Raw genomic sequence first — 19,102 nt, 5'->3', positions numbered from 1 at the left:
AGTTCTTTCAACTTCACGGATTTATATATGAGAGGAAGTAAATGGGCAGGGCTTACACCTCGGGTCCACTCTTCCTTCTGTCGCAACATCCCACACCCACCTCCCATTGTCCCAAGGCACTTTCCCCTGCAACCGCCGAATGCATAACACCTGCCCAATTTACCTGCTCCCTCCTGAATATCCAAGGGCTCGAACATATCTTCCAGGTAAAGCAGCACTTTACCTGCACATTTGCCACAAACTAGTCTACTGCATTCGTTGCTCACAGTGTGGTTTCCCCAACGTAGCATGAAGCATAAACTGGGAGACTACTTCGCAGAACATCTTGGTTCTGCCTGCAAAAAAAGGCCTTGAGCTTCTGGTTGCCTGTCACTTTAACATGCCACCCTGTTCCCTGGCCAACTTCTCTGTCTCAGGCATGCAGCAGTGTTCCAGCAAAGATAAGCTCCAGATGGAAGACCAACGCCTCATTTTCCACTTGGAGATCCTATGGCTCTCCAGTCTTCAACATCGAGTTCAATATTGTTTGGACCCGAACTCCCCCATGCCCTTGATCCTTACCACACCCACACGAGGCCTTGTTATCACATAGTCTGCTGTTACACACGACTTATTGTTAGCCAGGAACAGTCTCCATTAACAGTTAGTCACCCTCCTACACAGATCGTTATTCACGCCTTTGTCCCTTCAATGTTCTCCCACTGAACTGGCAGCAAAGGGAGCAATGTGGACTGGTATCCCTGAGCCAGCTGTTTGTCCCATCTCCAGGAACAGGGCTCCCTCCACTGGTGGATAATTAAACCATTTTGCTGTTGCGCTGACGTGAGGAGATTGTGTAAATATAAACTTTTTCTAAATTCCCACCTTCCGTTGGTCGAACTGTGAGTTCACTCTGAATCACAACACGTGTCACAGCGCATTTGGAGGCCCACCTTAGCTCTGCTGGTTCTACACAGCAAGTAAATGAGAGTCTCTATTCGTATCATTCCCTTGCCTTCTCCCTGTAAATCTCCACATTGTTACTTTGAACATGACCACCGAATTCCCTTTTGTGTTTTTGAATCTGCCTCTTTGTCACGGTCAGACAGGGATTTACGGATCCGAACCACTCCCTGTGCGAAAATGTTCTTCCTAATGTCACTTTTACTTTTTTTCCAAACGCCTTGAAATCTCTGACGATTTTTTTGGGAAATTGAAAGGATTCTCATTCCTGCACATGAGGCTGAATTGATTTGATTTCTCACGTAAAGGACTGCGGATGCTGAGAATCCGAGACAGAAAGAGGAACTGCTGGAGAAACTCAGCGGGTTTGGCAGTACCGGTGGGAGAAAACAGAGTTCTGCAATTTCTGTTTTTGTTTTTAACTGAAAGTTCATTTCATTTTTCGGGATGAAACACCCAGACTCTCCATGTGCAGATATTCAATCCTTTCGAAACCTGTGAAGTGATTGGATTCAAACAAACGCAGCAATAATTCACTCTTTCTCAGCTCCACAGGCAGAGAGACCTGGGAAATGAAGCTGTCAGTGTGGTTCTTTATTCGTGGGCCGAGTGGTGAATGCGATGGACTTGAGATCTATTGCGGTTTCCCCACGCAGGTATGAACCTTGCCGACTCGAGATGAGAAATGTCGTCAAAAAGAAAGGGAGACTGTTTCCAGGTTTCTTCTTTAAGATTCTAATCAGTGGAGGGGGAAAGATATTTCACTCACATTGGGACTGGTAGGAATCTGCAACCCACTGCCTGTCAGGGTGGAACAAGCAGATACCCGCAGAGCTTCGTTTGAGGCAATGAGTCAAGTGTTTGGAAATGAGACTAGAACAGTGAGAGGCTTGAAATCGTGATCAAAATGAAGCAGGCACCTAAGAACAACGGTGTTTTATTTCCCAATGAAAGAAACTGCTTCACAAAGTTGGGACGATGGAAGGAAGCAGTGATGGTGATTATCTTTGGCTGTTCACCTTGTGAATGTTCCCATTGCTGCGCATGTCCGTGTTAACGTCAGAACTCTGCAGCATGGGGGCGCAATGGATGACGCATCTGACTCCAGCTACCTGTTTGAAATGCAGCTCACACTTTCTTCACACACCCCAATTAATCTTTCTCATTGTCCTGAAGCCGCCCTACGGTTTCAATTCCTGATCTGCAGGAACGAGACTCTTTTCACTGTCTCTCGTTCGTAAATGTCCCTGAGAACATTATAAGACCATAAGACCATAAGACATAGGAGTGGAAGTAAGGCCATTCGGCCCATCGAGTCCACTCCGCCATTCAATCATGGCTGATGCGCATTTCAGCTCCACTTACCAGCGTTCTCCCCGTAGCCCTAAATTCCTCTAGACAACAAGAATCTATCAATCTCGGCCTTGAAGACATTTAGCGTCCCGGCTTCCACTGCACTCCGTGGCAATGAATTCCACAGGCCCACCACTCTCTGGCTGAAGAAATGTCTCCGCATTTCTGTTCTGAAATGACCCCCTCTAATTCTAAGGCTGTGTCCACGGGTCCTAGTCTCCTCGTCTAACGGAAACAATTTCCTAGCATCCACCTTTTCCAAGCCATGTATTATTTTGTACGTCTCTATTAAGTCACCCCTTAATCTTCTAAACTCCAACGAATACAATCCCAGTATCCTCAGCCGTTCCTCATATGTTAGACCTGTCATTCCAGGGATCATCCGTGTGAATCTCCGCTGGGCACATTCCAGTATGTCCTTCCTGAGGTGTGGGGACCAAAACTGGACACAGTACTCCAAATGGGGCCTAACCAGAGCTTTATAAAGTCTTAGTAGTACATCTCTGCTTTTATATTCCAACTCTCTTGAGATAAGAGACAACATTGCATTCGCTTTCTTAATCACGGACTCAACCTGCATGTTTACCTTGAGAGAATCCTCGACTAGCACTCCCAGATCCCTTTGTGCTTTGGCTTTATTAATTTTCTCACCATTTAGAAAGTAGTCTATGCTTTTATTCTTTTTGCCAAAGTGCAAGACCTCGCACTTGCTCACGTTAAATTCCATCAGCCATTTCCTGGACCACTCTCCCAACCTGTCTAGATCCTTCTGTAGCCTTTCCACTTCCTCAGTACTACCTGCCTGTCCACCTAACTTCGTATCATCGGCAAACTTCGCTAGAATGCCCTCGGTTCCCTCATCCAAATCATTAATATATAATGCGAACAGCTGTGGCCCCAGCACCGAACCCTGCGGGACACCGCTCGTCACCGGCTGCCATTCTGAAAAAGAACCTTTTATCGCAACTCTCTGCCTTCTGTTAGACAGCCAATCCTCAATCCATCCCAGCAGCTCACCTCGAACACCATGGGCCCTCACCTTGCTCAGCAGCCTCCCGTGTGGCACCTTATCAAAGGCCTTTTGAAAGTCTAGATAGGCCACATCCACTGGGTTTCCCTGGTCTAACCTACTTGTTACCTCTTCAAAAAATTCCAACAGGTTTGTCAGGCATGACCTCCCTTTACTAAATCCATGTTGACTTGTTCTAATCAGACTCTGCTCTTCCAAGAATTTAGAAACCTCATCCTTAATGATGGATTCTAGAATTTTACCAACAACCGAGGTTAAACTGATTGGCCTATAATTTTCCATCTTTTGCCTTGATCCTTTCTTGAACAAGGGGGTTACAACAGCCATCTTCCAATCATCCGGGACCTTTCCTGACTCCAGTGACTCTTGAAAGATCTCAACCAATGCCTCTGCTATTTCCTCAGCCACTTCTCTCAGAACTCTAGGGTGTATCCCATCGGAGCCAGGTGATATATCAATTTTAAGACTTTTTAACTTTTCTAGCACTATCTCTTTCGTAATGGCAACCATACTCAACTCAGCCCCGTGACACCCTTTAATTTTTGGGATATTACTCATGTCTTCCACTGTGAAAACTGACGTAAAGTACTTGTTAAGTTTTCCTGCTATTTCCTTATCTCCCATCACTAGGCTTTCTGCATCAGTTTGAAGTGGCCCAATGTCTACTTTTGCCTGTCATTTGTTTCTTATGTACTGAAAGAAACTTTTACTATTATTTTTAATATTACTGGCGATCCTACCTTCATATTTGATCCTCTCATTTCTTATTACACTCTTTGTTATACTCTGTTTGCTTTTGTATCCTTCCCAATCTTCTGATTTCCCACTGTTCTTAGCCACTTTATAGGATCTCTCTTTTTCTTTAATACATTTCCTGACTTCCTTTGTCAGCCAAGGTTGTCTAATCCCTCCCCGGATAATCTTTCTTTTCTTGGGAATGAACCTCTGTACAGTGTCCTCAATTATACCTACAAACTCCTGCCATTTTTGCTCTACTGTCTTCCCGGTTAGCCTCTGCTTCCAGTCTATTTTAGTCAGTTCCTCTCTCATGCCCTCATAATTACCTTTATTCAACTGTAACACCATTACATCAGATTTTGCCTTCTCCCTTTCAAACTCCAGACTGAACTCTACCATATTATGGTCGCTACTTCCTAAGGGTTCCCGTACTTTAAGATTTTTTAGAGAGTCTGGTTCATTGCAAAGCACTAGGTCCAGAATAGCCTGCTCTCTTGTGGGCTCCATGACAAGCTGTTCCAAAAAGCCATCCTGTAAGCATTCCATGAATTCCCTTTCTTTAGATCCACTAGCAACATTATTTACCCAGTCCACCGGCATATTGAAGTCTCCCATGATCACTGTGACCTTGCCTTTCTGACACGCCTTCTCTATTTCCCGGCACATGTTGCAACCCTGGTCCTGACCACTGTTAGGAGGTCTATACACAACTCCAATTATGTTTTTTTTGCCTTTGTGGTTCCTCAATTCCACACACACAGACTCCACATCATCCGACGCTATGTCATTCAATACCATAGATTTAATTTTGTTCACGTCACAGCGCTGTCAGAGGAGGGGAAGCTGAAATAGGCTGACAAGCCCAATACTCACCTTTCCTGTTGGAAACATTCCATGAGAAATATTAGTCCTCCACTTGTGGCCGAACATTTACGTTGCTGCCTTAGACACCCTTTGGGGTTCTCCCGCCCAGTGTGGTAACCTGCTGACTATGCTTTCTTCGCTGGCGATTTTAAATGACTTCCTATTGGTTGCATTATCGCTCAAACTTCACAAAACCCGTCTCAATAAAGCCACGTTTTCTCACGTCTGGGAATTTATTGCCATGCAGGAAACTCGTGTTCTGAACAAAAACCGTAGCACACTCAAAACGTCGGCTCTGTTTACCTTTCCACAGATGCTGCTCGACCCGTTGGCTTTCTGTAGTATTCCCTGTGTTTGTTCAACACAAATGCTGCTTTCCATTAAAGAACTTCAATCCCTTTCCTCTAGTAACTGACCCTCGTCAGTGGCAATAGGTTCTTCTGATCATTAACCTGCCCATTCCCACCACTTCTTCTCCAATCATTGCCAACAGCCCCTGGACATCTCCAGTTAACCTTCTTTGCTCCAAAGAGAACATTCCCAAAAGTGGAAATACCTCATGCCTGGACATGATGCAAGTGTTACAATCGGGAAGAGATTTTGGCAAAATATTGTCAGTTAGCAGGTGGAAAAATGTTCATGAAGTAAAACAGAGATCCCAGTCTCCAGCTTTGTGAATCTTTAGAAACTCTTTGGGAAATGGAATTAGAGGAGAATGAAGGAATGAACTGTCCGACTAAACAGAGACAGTCCAGACACCGTCCCCTCGTTTAAGAGGCCGGGAGATTGACTCTATTATTCTCGGGACATGAACTGAACTGAGACATTGAAAAAATTCTCGTTCCTGCACATCAGGAATTCAAACCCCTTCTCGGCTCCGGGTCACTGTGAAAAGTCGGGAACAGGCAAAACACTGAAAGGCTCAAAGGGCGATGGCCCCGGTGTAGGAAAGCTAGTTTCTAGTGACATGGATGTGCCTGCAGATGGTGGGATCAGACTGTCCCCATGTCTTCACAATGAATGGCCCAGGCTTTAGTATATAAAAGTAAAACTGTAGAGGAAGTGTTCATGCTAGGCACGACAGACAGAATTATGCATTGACGAACCGCCTCCTCTAACAGATTGTGCAAGCTGTGCGTTTACGTTTCTCTCTATCGCAATTGGCCAGCCTGTTCGGTTGTTAATCGGAAGGTTGGTGGTTGGAGACCACCCAGGCACGGAGTGTTTGTTGTTCTCGCTCCTACCGCTTTCTTGGCTGCGAAGATGAGCGTTTTTAATGGTGTCAGGAAAATGTTTCCCAAACGGAAATCTTCTCCACTGAGGAAGCACAAAGGGGTTTCTGAATTGATTTAATTTCGAACGTAAAGGACTACGAATGCTGAGAATCCGAAACAGAAAGAGAAACGGCTGGAGAAACTCAGCAGGTTTGGCTGTACCTGGATAAGGAAAAAATGATTTCTGAAATGTTGTCTCTGATTCTCTTTCCACAGATGCTGCCTGACCTGCTGAGTTGCTCCTGCAATTTCAGTTTTTGTTTTTAACTGAACGTCCATTTCATCTTTCGGGATGAAACACCCAGACTCGCCATTTGCAGATATTTAACACTTTCGAAACCTGTTAAGTGATTGGATTCAAACAAGTTCTGCAATGATTCACCCTTTCTCAGCTCCACAGACAGAGAGACCTGGGAAATGAAGCTGTCAGTGTGGTTCTGTATTCGTGGGCCGAGTGGTTAATGCGACAGACTTGAAATCCATTGCGGTTTCCCCACGCAGGTGTGAACCCTGCCGACTACAGTTGAGAACTGTCGTCAGAAAGAAAGGGAGATTGCTCCACGGTTTTTTTTAGACGCACATCAGTGGAGGGGTTGAAATATTTCAATCACGTTGAGACTGGTCGGGAATCTGCAACCCACTGCCTGTCAGGGTGGAACAAGCAGATACCCACAGAGCTGCTTTTGAGGCAATGAGTCAAGTGTTTGGAAATGAGACTAGAACAGTGAGGGGCATGAAGTCGTGATCGAAATGAAGCAGGTACCGAAGAACAAAGGTGTTTTATTTCCCAATGAAAGATACTGCTTTACAAAGTTGAGACAATGGAAGGGAATCAGTGACGGTGATTATCTTTGGCTGTTCACCTTGTGAATATTCCCATTGCTGCGCATGTCCGTGTTCACGTCAGAGCTCTGCAGCATGGTGGCGTTAGATACGCACAGTGCCAGGGGCGCAATGGATGACGCATCTGACTCCACCTACCTGTTTGAAATGCAGCTCACAGCTTCTTCACACACCCCAATTAATCTTTCTCATTGTCCTGAAGCCGGCATACGGTTTGAATTCCCGATCTGCGGGAACGAGAATCTTTTCACTGTCTCGCGTCAGTAAGTGTCCCTGAGAACATCAAATTCAAGCCACAGCGCTGTCAGAGGAGGGGAAGCTGAAAGAGCCCCACACGCTGCTCACGGGCACATTTCAATTTCCCCAACTCACCGCCCCAACCACTGCGGCTCCTGGGAGTGGAGAGGGAACAAACACCAAAACCCAGTCTCAGTTTTGTAAATCTTCAGGAAATATGAAAGCTGTTCATCCCTTTGGATCTTCCATCCTGGCCTGACAGCGTTGATTTTAAATGACTGTCCAGTCAGTGCCGATTCTTTTTGGCTGAAAAAAATCTTCCTTATATCATCCCAGCATTTCTTGCTACAGAGAACTGTGCGGCAGAGTTCATGTATATATTTCTTTGTATGGTATTTTGTAAATAACATTCGTTTTCTGGTTGTTTGTATCGGGTATTTCAGGTTCATTAGCCGCTGTTTAAGTGTGTTGGTAGGTTTGTGGGCTACCATGATGCTGAGAGGGCTGAGTTGTCTGGACATCATTTCCCAGATGTCTTGAATGTAAAGTAATGTGGCTAGGGTTTCTGCACACGTTGCGTCTGCTTGTGTCAGTTTGTTGATGTGAAATCGGCACACTGGGTTCACTGGTTAGGCAAAAGTGAGGACTGCAGATGCTGGAAACCAGAGTTTAGATCAGAGTGGTTCTGGAAAAGCACAGCAGGTCAAACAGCTTCCGAGGAGCAGGAAAATCGACGTTTCAGGCAAAAGCCCTTCATTAGGAATAGAGGCAGGTCGCCTCCAGGGTGGAGAGATAAGTTGGGTGTGTGTGTGCTGGGCCGAAGGTAGCAAAGAGTACAATAGGTGAATGGGGTTGAGGATAGAGGTGACAGGTCAGAGAGGAGGGTGGAGCGGATAGGTGGTCAGGGAGATTGGCAGGTAGGACAGATCATGACGACAGCGCTGAGCTGTAAGGTTGCAACTGAGGTAAGGTGGGGGAGGGGAAATGAGGAAACTGGTGAAGTCCACATTGATGTCCTGGGGGTTGAATGTATCCCAGGCGGAAGATGAGGCGTTCTTCCTCCACGCATCGGGTGGGGATGGAGCGGCGATGTAGAAGGCCCAGGGCCTGCATGTCCTCGGCAGAGTGGGAGGGGGGTTTGAAATGTTGGGCCAAAGGGCGATGGGGTTGATTGGTGCGGGTGCCCTGGAGATGCTCCCTCAAGCACTGTGACTTGACTCTGCGAGCAGTCTTCAGTCTCCCCAAAGTAGAGGAGACCGCATCGGGAGCAATGTTCATAAGAAATGACATTGGTGGATGCACAGGTGAAAGCCTTCTGCCTTCCGCGGCCCGGGTTTGATTTCCGGGCAGGTAAGTCATTTTCAGTAGATCTGATAACATGCATCGCTATCTCCCTGGTGGTCTAGTGGTTAGGATTCAGCGCTCTCACCGCCGCGGCCTGGGTTCGATTCCCGGTCAGGGAAGCATTTTTCTGGGGGTTTCTTGGCTACCCGTTTTTCTGAAATGCGCTGTACAGTTATTGATTCGTCTTCGTAGTTCCTGGGTGCTCCAGTGTGTAGTGGCTCGTTGAAATAGTGTCCTGATACAGATTTGTTTGTATGTGTAGGGATGATTGCTTCTGTAGCTAAGCTCTTGGTTCGCGTGCGTTGTTTTCCTTTAGAGGCTGTTTTAAATTTACCATTGACTGTTCGCTCTACTGTGGCATCTAGAATTGCCACTTTGTTGTTGTTCTCCTCTTTTGTGAATTTTATGCCGGTGAGGAGATTGTTGGTGGTGTTGTAGGTTTCCTCTATTTTGTTTCATTTTTGGATGACAGAAGTGTCATCACTGTAGCGGACCCAAAGTTTGGGTTCGATCATTGAAAGGACTGTTTGTTCGAGTCTCTGCATTATTGCTTCTGCTCGGAATCCTGATACTGGTGGCTTCATGGGTGTTTCGTTGATTTGTTTGTAGGGCTTGTTACTGAATATGAAGTGGGTGGTAAGGCACAGCTCCACGAGCTTGACAGTGTTATCTTTGCTGATGAAGTTGGTGCTGTGTTTGTGACTTTGGTTCTTCGAGTAGTGATTACAGTTTTCTTTGGCCACGTTGATGTTAATGGATGTGAGCAGAGTTGTTATGTCAAAGGGCATCATTATTCCATCATCTTCTATCTTGGTGTCTTTGGTGTTCAGGGATTCTTGGATGGAGTAAATGGAGTGGCGTGAATCTGCGACTTAGTGTTTTAGTCTTCACTGGAGGCCTTTCACTTGTCTGTATATTGGTGTTCCAAGTGGTGAGACTATGGGCCTGAGGGGGGCTCCTGGTTTGAAGAGAAGGAGAACAACAACTAAGTGCCATTCCCAGACGTCACAGTAGAGCGAACAATCAATGGGGAACTTCAAACTAGCGTCTACAGAAAAACAACACACACAAACCAAATACTTAAACTCAGAAGCAATCATCCCAACACCCACAATCGAAGCTGCATCAGGACATTACTTCAACGAGCCACTACACACTGCAGCACAGAGAAACTACGAAGAGCACAAGAGAAATACGTATATAGTGTATTTAAGGAGAACGGGTCCCCAATAAACCCAGTCCGCCGATTTCTCATTGATGCTTCCAAGCTGACTCTCAAAAATTCGGTTTGTCCCTCCATTCTTTCCTGTTTGTTTTTTTGTGGGTTTTGAAAACTTTCGCAATCCTCTGACTGAGTATTGGAGTTGGGAAGTAATGTTGTTTCTGTACAGGACATTGGGTAGACCACTTTGGGAATATTGTGTGCAATTCTGGTCCCCCTCCTATCAGAAGGATATTGTGAAATTTGAAAGGGTTCTGAAGCACCAATGGGCCCACAGAGAAGATACCCTTCTACTGCCCTGAGTTTGGGAAGGCCTTCAGTGATTCCTCTGCCCTGCTGACGCACCAGTTGGTCCACACCGTGGAAGGCTGTTTTCCGGCCCCAAGTGCAAGATGGGCTTCAGCAGTTCTTCCCACCTGCTGAGACACCAGTGGGTCCACACAGAGGAGAGGCCGTTCTTCTGCCCGAGTGCAGGAAGGGCTTTGCTCTTTCCTCCGACCTGCTAGCCCATTGGTGGTCCACATGGGGGAGAGCCTCATGGCACCAGGAACCCAGGAATAATTCCACCTTTGGGGGTCTGTGTGCAATTTATGGAGGGTAGGAAAATGGATCTGAGTGGGTTAGTCTTCTGAAGATCATTGCAGATGTGTTGGGCTGAAGGACCTGTTTCCATATTGTAGGAGTTCTACGATCCTATGAGCTTTGCTGTCAGTGGACACTGCTGCTCATTGACTGCACATTGCCAATGAAATGATCCAGAGAAACCTAAAACCACAAGACCATCGGAGCAGAAGTTCGGCCATTCGGCCCGTCGACTCTACTCTGCCATTCGTAAGAGACAAAAGTAGTGCAGAAGAGATTAGCTACAGTGTGGAAACAGGCCATTTGTCCCAACAAGTCCATACCGACCCTCCGAAGAATAACCCATCCAGACCCATTTCCCTCTGACTAATGGACCTAACTCTATGGGCAATTAAGCATGGCCCATCCACATGACCTGCACATCTTTGATTTATGGAAGAAAACAGTATCACCCAGAGAAAACCCACGCAGACACTGGGAGAAAGTATAAACTCCTCACAGACAGCCACCCAAGGCTGGAGTCAAACCTGGGTCCCCGGCGCTGTGAGGCTGCAGTGGTAACCACTGAGCCACGACATGTTGCAACCCGAAGTAGACAAGCAGGAGGTTGGGAGAATACAGCAAGCCAGGCAGCATTAGGATGTGAAGTAGTCAGCGTTTTGGGTATTAACCCTTATTCAGGACTGAAACGTTGACTTCTCTATGAGAAACGATTAACGGGAATGTTGCTGGGGGATGGAGGGTTTGAGCTACAGGGAGAGGCTGAATAGGCTGGGGCTGTTTTCACTGGAGCATCGGAGGCAGAAGAGTGACCTAATAGAGGTTACAAATTCATGAGGGCCATGGACAGGGTAACAGACAAGGTCTTTTCCCTGGCGTGGGGGAGTCCAGAACTAGAGGGCATAGGTTTAGGGTAAAAAGCGAAATAAATTAAAGGGACAACTTCTTCATGCAGAGGATGGTACATATATGAAATGAGCTGACACAGGATCAGGTGCTGTCAAATGGGACGAGATTAATTTGGGATTTCAGGTCATCAGGGACAAGTTGGACCAAAGGGTCTGTTTCCATGCTGTACGTGTCTCTGACTACTGGTCCTGATGTAAGTTTAAGATAGACTCCAAGTAACTTTGAATAGTTCAATCTTGTTGAGCTCACCTCCTGAAAAGTTTCAAATGAATCCCTCCGAGCGATACTGTTTAAACATGCTGAGTTGCACAAAGTATCCCACCAAGTTCAACACAAACCCAGAGTTGAAGAAGTCAGAAGTCACACGATTTCCTCATTCCTGAAGAAGGGCTTATGCCCGAAACGTCGATTCTCCTGTTCCCTGGATGCTGCCTGACATGCTGCGCTTTTCCAGCAACACATTTTCAGCTCTGATCTCCAGCATCTGCTGACCTCACTTACTCCTCAAAGAAGTCACACGATACCAAGGGGACCAAAATTGATCACAATATTCCAGGTTCAGCCTCATCAACGTCCTGCATATCTACAACATATCTTGCCAACATCTATACTCAATTCCCTAATTGATGAAGGCCAGTGTGCCTAAACCTTTCTTCACTGCCTTGTGTAGCGATGTTATCAGAGATATAGGATCTACTTTAAACTGATCCACAATCCAGCTGCAGGGAGCACCGAAGCAGAGTAGTGCAGCATAAGTGTGCTGGGCACATAACCCAGAGGTCGATGAGTCAAAACCATGTGATGCTATTGCTCAATGTCTCCGTAAGCTGCTTTCCTTTGCAAAGGTGCTCTGTTCTGTATCTTGCCGTTGCATCTGCTTCCCAAAGCTTCTTCAGTGGAGGAATGGCAGTGGCAGCTGGAGCTCAGGAGCTCAATACCCCTTGGAGCTGGAGGAAGGTCCAAGCTCCAAGAAGCGGTGAGCCCAGCTGGAGGCTGGATTTGCTCAAGGCTTGTATCTATTAACTTGTTTGAATGTTACCTACTGTGTGGGGCTATGGTTTACATTAAAACCGGAGGATGTCAGAGTGATTGTTTATATTGAGCAGTTGTCGTTGGTAAAATACACTACCTGGAGGAGCACCTTCTGTGTTGCTGCATTTCTTGCCTTATGCCCTTCCCCCATTTTTTATCTCCCATCTTGATTTTATATATTTTTGTTCAAGTTTGCTTTCATATTAATCAGACTTGGTATTCACTGTGTGCTAGTAATTTGTTTGTTTGAATATTGTAAGACAATATTAACGGTGTAATTTCATTTCTGAGGTCAGAATTTGACATTGAATGTGCAGGTGTGAATACCAGTAAGTTGTGAAAACACATGAAGAACTTGTGGTTTTATAGCAAAAAGAGCAGTTCACTGCAATCAATGGCATTGTCTCATTTGAAGGTGATGAGTTGAGCCTGACCAACAAAACTTTTCATGCAGTCACCCAATTTAATTAAAATTTTCTTTAATTTAATTGAAGATAATAACTCTGGAATGCTAAAATTTATACAACTTGTTTATAAAATTTACTTATATGTCCATTGCTCTGCCACATTGGGAAGACTGGATGCCAACTTGCAGAACATTTCAGGGAACAGCTCTAGGACTCCAAAACTAAACGACCCCACCGCCCTGTGGCTGAATACTTTAACTCCCCCTCCCAATCAGTCAAGGGCATGCAAGTCCTGGGCCGCATCCCCCTCCAAGCTACAACTACCTGACGTTTGTAGGAAGAACACTTTGTCTTCCGACTTGGGACCCACCAACTACATGGGATCAATGTCGATTTCACCAGCTTCCATATTTCCCCTCACTCTCACTCCCACACCACGCGCCTTGTCCCATATCCAACCTTCCAACTCGGCATGGGCCTCTTGAGCTGTCCTACCTTTTCATCTTGCTTCCCACCTATTCGCTCCACCCTCCTGTCTTACCTCTCCTGATCTCTCCCCACCTCCATCGACCTATTTCATTCACAGCTACCTCCCCTCCATCCCCATCCCCTTCCCAATTATCTCTCAGCCCCCTTGGACCAACTTCATTCCTGATGAAGAACCTATGCTCTAAACCAAGACTGTGGTTAAGGAACGTCCTTAATAAGAAAGAGCTCCCAATTCAGGTTTATTCCCCGTTTGTTTCCCCGTTCTTCTAGAAATAAGAAATGTATTTTTCTTCCAATGGAAAGTGGTCTTACACTTAGCGGTGTCTGAAGAGTTATACCACTCCACTTCTTTGCCCAACTTTTAAGAATCCTTTCAAAATGTTTTTCGGACAATGGTGGCGGTGACCAAAAGCAATCATTTCACTCCTCTTCAATGCCCCATTTCTCCTCCTATGCATCACTTTGACATGTTGTCTGAATGTACTTGGTTTTCAAAATGTAATTTAGCCATTGAAGTGAACAGGGTTAATCTTTATCGATCGCTAGCTTTGTTTGCACTAACTGTAATTATCCACCAATTTGCTGTTTTTTGTTCCACCAAAGCTGGAAACAATGATCTGTATTTATGTTGCACTCAGGTGTGAAAAATCAACCCAAGAATCGTCATATTATTATAGTTGACTGAAGCTATAACAGGAGGCATTCTGTGGCAGTTTGAGGCTAAAAACTTGGCTGGAAAGAATGTAGATTGATGAGGAAAGTCAAAAAGCAGAATCTCTGGCCACAATCTATCAGTCTGGCTTGATTAAGTGGTGGCTCTTCAAAAGCACCTTCCAACCACCACCTCAACCACCAAGAGCACGTGAGTGTGAATACAGCATTCCAACTGTGAAATATATCGCATTGCTTCTTTGTTATTGATCAAAATCCTGGAATTCGCTGCTGAACATTATTGCAGACCAAATCATAATTGTGAAGCAATTTAAGAGGCAGCTCAGCACCACTGTTTCAAGGATAGTTTGGGAAGGATTGTTGGCAGAGCCAATGATATTCACATCTCATGAAATAATAAGCAGAGAGGCATGGATAGAGGATTGGCTAACCAATGATACAATTAGGATAAGGGGAATGTTCAGGATAGCAAATGGTAACTAGTAGTGTGCCACAGGGATCAGTGCTGGGGCCAAAATTATTTACAAAATGTATATGAATTCCTTGGATAAGTAAAATGAATGCACTATTGCCAAGATTGCAGAAAAGATGGTTGATGGGAAGGCAGGTGGTGAGAATGACATGAAATATCTGCAGAGGGTTATAGACAGATTAAGCAAATGAGCAAACCCTTGGCAGATGGAATAGAATGTGGGGAAATGAGGTTGTGCACTTTGGCAGGAGGAAAAGTGTTGAATGTTAAATGGAGAAAGCTGTTGAATAGAGGGATTTGGAAGCCCATATCCATGCATCTCTTCAGACAAGTTCAGTGAATAATAGGGAAGGGAAATGGGAGGTTGCCCTTTAAATAGAGTAGAAACGTAGGGAGGTTATAGTGAACCTATGTCAGGCACCAGTCAAGCCACAACTGAGCACTGGGAGGGTCCTTTACCTCAGGAAAGATATACTGGCTTTGGATGCTGTCCAGAGAAGGTTGACCAGGATGAGACCAGGGATGGAAAGAATCTCATATGAAGAGAAGTGAATAGGTTGGGCCTGTACTTATTCAAATTTAGAAGATTTCGAGGTAACCTTATTTTCACATAAAAGATTCTGAGGAGACTTGACAGGGTTGATGTGGAAAAGTTTACCTTTGTGAGTGAGTCTAGCACCAGAGGGAATAACCTGCAAATGAGGGATTGCATGTTGAAGACAGATAGGAATTGTTACTGAGGGCAGTAAATCTGTGGAACATGTTACTACAGAGTGTTGTTGAGCTTGGGTCATTAAGTACATTCAAGGCTGTCAGATTTTTTTTAATCAGTGAGGGAATTGAGGATTATGGGGAAATGGCAGGGAAGTCGAGATGATGTTTACCAGAGCAAACGTGATCTGAATAAATGGCAGAATTGATTCAATGGGCTGAATTGAATAGTTAATAATAAAGGGGAAAAGGATACAACTGGCAACTACAGGCCAATCAGTGTTGGAAAATTAGAGATTGTACGGAGTTGGTGGCATTTTGGCATTGTTACTGGATTTAACATCTCGTGTTTCAAATTCATGCTGCTATGTCCCCGATGCACTTTGAAATCAATTAATATATCTGGAATATAAAGCTTGTCGCTGCTTTGGTGATCTTAGCAATTGATATAACGACCTATCTTGTGAAGGAAGGAAATCTTTAGTCCTTACCCAGTTAGGCGATTGTGTCACTCTTGATCCGCGGTAATGTGATTAACTCGTAACTGCCCTCTGAAATGGTACTTGGCTTTTCTGGGAGATAAAGTGCCACATCCCATGAATGAATAAAGGAAAATATTCAGGAGAAAATTGTGACTGAAGTGAAGATTGTGATCTAGTGATAATGGTTGAGTAACCCAGAGATCTAGGTCTCCTGAGAACAAAAATTCAAATCCCATCATGGCAGCTAGTGGAATTTATGTTCAACTAATAAAAAGATCTGGAAGTGAGAGTTTATCTCAGTACTGGCCGCCAGGAAACCATTATTGATGAAAACAATGAACTGCTGATGTTGGAGATCGGAAACAAAAGGCACAATTACTGGGGCATCGCAGCAGGTCTGGCAGCATCTGTGGAGAGAAAACAGTTAATGTTTTGAATCCAGTCACTTTTGAAGGACCACTGGACACAAAACATTAACACTAATCTCTTTATAGACGCTGCCAGAACTGTTCTGTGTCTCCAACCATTATTGAATGATTGTTGCGAAATTATTCCTTTATGGAGGAAAATCTACCATTCATCAACCCTGTGCGTGCACAGGGACCATGTGATTCCAGACCTATTACATTGTGGGGTTGACCCTCAGCTGCCTTCTTGCATGTAGTCAATTACTCGGTCCAAGGGACATGAGGGACGGTGAGAAAATGTTGCACACGCTTTCAACAATCACATGCCACAAATTGTTTTACAAGAAAAGCATCGATTAATGAAGGACAGCCAAGACAAATTGCTGTGGGAATGTCATGCCCAACTGATTTGATTTCCTTGTAGTAATACCATAATTGTAAGTATTTTTAAAAATCGTCTTCAGAGGTTACACCACTGTAGGAATACTGCATGCAATTCTGGCTGTCTGCTAAGCGAAGGATGTTGTGAAATTTGAAAGGGTTCAGAAAAGATTTACAAGGACGCTGCCAGGGTTGGAGAGTTTGAGCGCGAGGAAAAGGCTGAACAGACTGGGGCTATTTTCCCTGGAGCTTTGGAGGCTGAGGGGTGACTTTATAGAAGTTCATAAAATTATGAGGGGCATGGATAGGGTAAATAGGAAAGGTCTTTTTCCCGGGGTGGGAAGGAGTCAAAAACTAAATTGCACAGATTTAAAGTTAATAGCAAATGGAGTTTAATATAGATAACCGTGAGGTCTCACAGTTTGGACAGTCAAATCAAGGTAGGAGTTTCATGGTGAATGGTTGGACCTGTAGTGGAACAGAGGGATCTCGGAGTAGGTTCACAGTTCACTGAAAGTGGAATCATAGGTAAAAGTATTTCGGCACACTGGTATTCATCAGTTAGAGCGTTGAGTATAGAAGTTGGGAATTTATGTTACAGTTATACAGAATGTTGGTGAGGCTGCACTTGGAGTATGGAATAGATTCCGTGCTATATTGAAGGCAGGAAAGAATAACAAACCTATACTGATTAGAGAGCCATAAAACATGCATCTAAATAAGATAGTGAATTAGAGTAGAGATAAGTACCAAATAATAATGTTCTTCCGACAAGCATTTGTTTCATTTATAGTATTTCGAACCAAGAGATCTAGGGCTGCACGTTCATAGTTCCAAGAAAGTCGAGTTACAGGTTGACAGGGTGGTGAAGAAGCCTTTCAGCCTGCTTCTATTCATCAGTCAAAGTATTGAGCATAGGAGTTTGGACATCTTGTTGCAGCTGTCACACATGCCACACAACACAAGATGTGACCCTGCCCTTCTCTGACTGACCATCCCTTTGAATATCAGGGGGAAGACACCCCTTTAATTGTGATGGTCAGGAAAGATGCCTTACTTCAACAAGAATGTGGTGTACTCACAGATGTTTGGACAGAGAAAAGAAGTTGCAGTCTGGGGTGAAGCTCAATCTTCATTCAGAAAGAGAGGAACAGCAGTAGCTTCAGAAGCTCATGGTCCAACTTGCACATTCAGAAAGTAGAGGGGCTCTAATTGGCATAAGGACCCGGCAAATTCTGGTCCTTCAGGGCTCCCCATTGGTCAATCCCCTGTCACGGCACTGCCTGGACTGGGTGACGCGAGCAATGAGAGACAGTCAGCCTGGAAATGCAGGAATGTCACTGCCAACCACCGCGAATCCAATTGGCTACCTTAGGTGTGGTGCGCACACGCGCGTGCGCGCGCACAGACACACACACACACACACACACAGACCATTGTGGGCATCACAATGTAAACGTTATCCAATGAGCTTCAGAGGGAAACTGTCTGTTCTGGGCAAAGTCTGGGAGCAAAGCAATGTTTCACCCTTTCCATTCCTCATCCTGGGAGGGCGAGAGAAGGGGGTAAGCACTGTTCACTTGCAGCAACTGGAGGCAGAGAGTATGAATCCAAACAGGGAGCAGACTCTGCAAAGATCGGTTTCAGTTGGCTTCTTCTGGAATATTGTGTGCAATTCTGGACTCCCTCCAATAGGAAGACTGTTGTGAAACTTGAAAGGATTCAGAAAAGATTCAAAGGATGTTGCCAGTGTAAGAGGGTTTGAACCACAGGGAGAGGCTTAATAGGATGTGGCTGTTTTCCCTGGAGCGTCGCAGGCTGAGTGATGTTTTTTAAAAAGAGGTTTATAAAACCTTGAGGGGCGTGGATGGTGTGAATAGACAAGGTCTTTTCCCTGGGATGGGGGGAGTGCACAACTAGAGGGCATAGGTTGAGGGCAAGAGGGGAAAAATTTAAAAGGGACCTTGCAGTCAATTTTTTCATGCAGAGGGTTGTGCATGCATGGAATGAGCTGCCAGGGGAAGTGGTGGAGGCTAGTGGAGGCATCTGGATGGGTATATGAATAAAAAGGATTTAGAGGGATATGGGCCAAGTGTTGGCAAATGGGACAAGATTAACTTTGGATATCCGGTCGGCTTGGACAATTTAGAATGAAGGGTGTTTTTCTGTGCTTTACGTCTCTGACTCTATGAATGGTGAAAAGTATTGGCATTCGTCGAAATATTTATGCAACAGACAATTATAAGAGGGTAAAGATAAGCCTCATGTCATTGATCCATGAATCCTGGTGTAGTATGGATGTATTTCCAGTAATAGAGTCAGTATGGCATGGAAGGAGTCCAAAACGACGGCTTCTTTTACAAAAATTCAGACATAAATCCGACTCTTCTGGGAATCTAAGACAACCGTGTGTTAATATAAGATAGATAAGTCTGGGGTATATGCTACATTTTCGATGGAATGTTTGTGGCTCTAAAAGCCTGGTTTGCAGTTGTTTGTGGTCTCGTAATATTGTACTGCAGCATATTGTATATCATCAATAAGAACGTCAATACCGCATGATAGATGTCCATTCAGCAACTTGAGTCCATGTGAACTCTTCATGGAGCATGCAATCCACCACATTACCCTGCTGGTATACTTTTACATATAGATCAGCACAAAGATCTTGGGTATTAAGAGACGAAAGAATGTTTAGGGTGTAGGTTTGC

General features: G+C 44.9%; 1 non-coding gene across 1 annotated transcript; it reads left to right on the top strand.

Annotated features, from left to right (window-relative positions):
• Positions 1 to 8,672: 8,672 nt before the first annotated feature.
• Positions 8,673 to 8,744, top strand: trnae-cuc (transfer RNA glutamic acid (anticodon CUC)). The gene has a single exon. It is a non-coding gene; the product is annotated as a tRNA-Glu (tRNA).
• The last annotated feature ends 10,358 nt before the right edge of the window (positions 8,745 to 19,102 follow it).

Source organism: Chiloscyllium plagiosum, unplaced genomic scaffold (genome assembly GCF_037043375.1).
Source record: "Chiloscyllium plagiosum isolate Xiang-an unplaced genomic scaffold, Cpla_swu_hap1 HiC_scaffold_27, whole genome shotgun sequence".
Lineage (NCBI taxonomy): Eukaryota > Metazoa > Chordata > Chondrichthyes > Orectolobiformes > Hemiscylliidae > Chiloscyllium > Chiloscyllium plagiosum.
Note: the sequence above shows the minus strand (reverse complement) of the source record. Positions and strands in the feature narration are given on the sequence as shown.